We start from the raw sequence: 521 nt of genomic DNA, 5'->3' as shown, positions 1-521 counted from the left end.
TGTCTGGAGTTAAACGCCAGAAAAACGTCATGATCCGGAGTTGAATGCCCAAAACACGTCATAACTCGGAGTTCAACTCCAAGAAAAGCCTCAGCTCGTGGATAGATCAAGCTCAGCCCAAGCATACACCAAGTGGGCCCCGGAAGTGGATTTATGCATCAATTACTTACTCATGTAAACCCTAGGAGCTAGTTTATTATAAATAGAACATTTAACTATTGTATGAGTGTCTCTGATCATTCGGTCTTGTGACCACATGGGGGCTGGCCATTCGGCCATGCCTGAACCTTTTACTTATGTATTTTCAACGGTGGAATTTCTGCACACCATAGATTAAGGGTGTGGAGCTCTGCTGTACCTCAAGTATTAATGCAATTCCATTTTCTTTTATTCAAATCTCTCTTATTCTTATTCCAAGATATTCATTCGTACCCAAGAACATGATGAATATAATGATGAAAGTGACTCATTATCATTCTCACTTATGAACGCACGTGATTGACAACCACTTCCGTTCTACA

General features: G+C 40.7%; 1 pseudogene; it reads left to right on the top strand.

Annotated features, from left to right (window-relative positions):
• Positions 1 to 521, top strand: part of LOC107469224 (protein ROH1-like) — a 47,159-nt pseudogene that overhangs the window by 29,420 nt on the left and 17,218 nt on the right.

The sequence above is a fragment of the Arachis duranensis genome, chromosome 10, assembly GCF_000817695.3.
Source record: "Arachis duranensis cultivar V14167 chromosome 10, aradu.V14167.gnm2.J7QH, whole genome shotgun sequence".
Taxonomy (NCBI): domain Eukaryota; kingdom Viridiplantae; phylum Streptophyta; class Magnoliopsida; order Fabales; family Fabaceae; genus Arachis; species Arachis duranensis.
This window is presented reverse-complemented; position numbering and strand designations above follow the sequence as displayed.